Genomic DNA, 2,487 nt, shown 5'->3' with positions numbered 1-2,487 from the left:
GGGCATATCCAGTTCACAGATCTTGGTGTCTAATGTTCCACTAAAAAGTATCTTTGAAGAAATGGATGATTCTATAAATAAGGCAAAATAGGTATAAAATAAGGCTAGAATGTTTTGCTATGTCTGAAAATAAAGAAGTATTTAAAAAAAAAATGGAGAAGCTTCAGAAAGACCCAACAGCCAACTTGATACGGTTTGCATAGTCAAATATGGGACACTTTGAGCATCTCAAATAATGAAGTACAGGAATAAATGGCAAACCATTGAAAAACAGAAATTTACAAATTCATACAGATAATAATAAATGGCAACTAAATAGTACATAAAAGAAGGTTTTGCTTACAGATGAAAATTGAAAGTTGATTCATAAATATAGAGAGAGAGCTAGAGTCATTGCATCAGTGTTTTGCAATTATCATGGTAAAGATTAAATCAGGCAAGTAATAAAACTGATGTTACATCAAAGGGGAAATTTTGATAAGGACTGGGATGTTTACACAGTCTCAAGATTTCTCCCCACAGACTACCTATGAGTTTCAAGGAAAAAAGTAATAATTATACAGTCCTCAACTCTCAGCTGAGCTGTTGAAGGGTGCACCAAAAAAATAATAATAATAATAATAATTATAAAGAAAAGAAATCAGGCAGCATTTTGACCAGATCATCAAAATTAATATTGCAAATGAGAGGCAAATGAATACTGTGTGCCTCAGATATGAAAAAGCACAGCATCTCTTTTGTGTTACTCTGCCCTAGAATGTATAACATGAATATAATCATAAGGAAGTATCAGACAAACCCAAAATGAAATGTATTCGATTAAAAAAAAGGGATTGTACTTTTCAAAAATGTTAATAGCATACAAGGCAAAGCATGCTTCTGGGATTTACAGATTAAAGGAATATGAAGAACTTTGACAAATAAATGTACTATGTTACTCATCACCATTCTTTACTGAAAAGGAAAATATGCCACAAAGGATATTAACGACGTCAACTGAAAAAAAAAATGGAATACAGATGATTGGTTAAATGAAAAAATTTTAACCAATGTAAAATTTACTGCATTTAATAACAATACTGTAGTTTTATATTATAATATCCCTGTTATTAAGACAATACACACCAAATATTTAAAAGTAATTGGCCATGAATATGTGACTTACCTTCAGTTGGTTCAGAAAAAGATACATAGTGTGTGTATATATCAATGGAGACTTACACACCTCCACAAGTAAAAACAAATACAGAGGACATGTGGTCAACATAGGATGAAATGCTAAGAATAGATGAATGTGTTCAACATAGGATGAAATGCTAAGAGAAAAAGCAAATGTGGTCAACATAGGATGAAATGCTAAGAATAGATGAATGTGGGTAAATAGTGTTCTTTGTATCTTTTTTTTTAATCTTCATTGCATTCAAAGTGATTTCTCAATAAAAAGTTTAAAATTGAAAAAAAAAAAAAAAAGAGTTCAGTGTCCAGACAGTCTCAACGCTCTCATACCTTACCCCAGCAGGCTTAAATTGGAGACTACAGTGGTCATGACTCCCTTTCATCTAAGATTCATCTTAGATTCATCTTAGATTGCTCTCAGGGCTCCCCAGTGATAATTTGGGGTTTTCTATTCTTAGATATGTCAACTTCTGCCTTCCCTCATCTTCCTCCCGCAAAGATTCTGGTACCATTTGATTCTATTGGTGGTTTGTCTCCACATATTTTTAACAGATGCATACTATACTAAGAGATAAGTGATCACAATCTTATTAACTACTTTCATATTTTGGCCCAATTATGTTGGTTCTAATTTTCCCTTTCATAAATAGGAAATTTGTATTGAAAGTCACATTTTTTTGGTCTGGGATTTTTATTATTACTTTAAATTTTTGGAGGTATAATTACAAGATTAATAAATATGAAGGGTTTTTTTTTAAAGATTTTATTTATTTATTTGACTGAGAGAGACACAGTGAGAGAGGGAACACAAGCAGGGGAAGTGGGAAAGGGAGAAGCAGACTTCCTGCAGAGCAGGGAGCCCGATGAGGGGCTCGATCCCAGGACCCTGGGATCATGACCTGAGCTGAAGGCAGACACTTAACGACTGAGCCACCCAGGTGCCCCTGTATTTTTATCTTTAAGACAAAACGTATTCTTAGTTTTGTCCACTGAAAAGACCTATAATAATAATTAACCAATAACAATAACTCTTAGCTCCCAGATGGTATTCTCTAAGCACAATTATCCACTCAAAGGAATCTGTTCTTCTTGCAGAAACTCATAGTTCCACGACACAGGCAGGAAACAGACAAGATGATCTTAGAACATCCTGTCATACCAGATAACAAGGAAACTGTCAAAGGCTACCAGGTTCATATCCAAATAACGAAAGTGACTCCAATGTGAAAATAATCCTCTTGCAAAAGAAGGAATGTGAGAATCATTAAGAATAACTACAATAAATTTAAACACATAAAATATGTTTGATCT

This window comes from Mirounga angustirostris, unplaced genomic scaffold (genome assembly GCF_029215605.1).
Source record: "Mirounga angustirostris isolate CCGP_5_RB_7025 unplaced genomic scaffold, mMirAng1.0.hap1 SCAF_9, whole genome shotgun sequence".
In the NCBI taxonomy this organism is placed as follows: Eukaryota; Metazoa; Chordata; class Mammalia; order Carnivora; family Phocidae; genus Mirounga; species Mirounga angustirostris.
Note: the sequence above shows the minus strand (reverse complement) of the source record.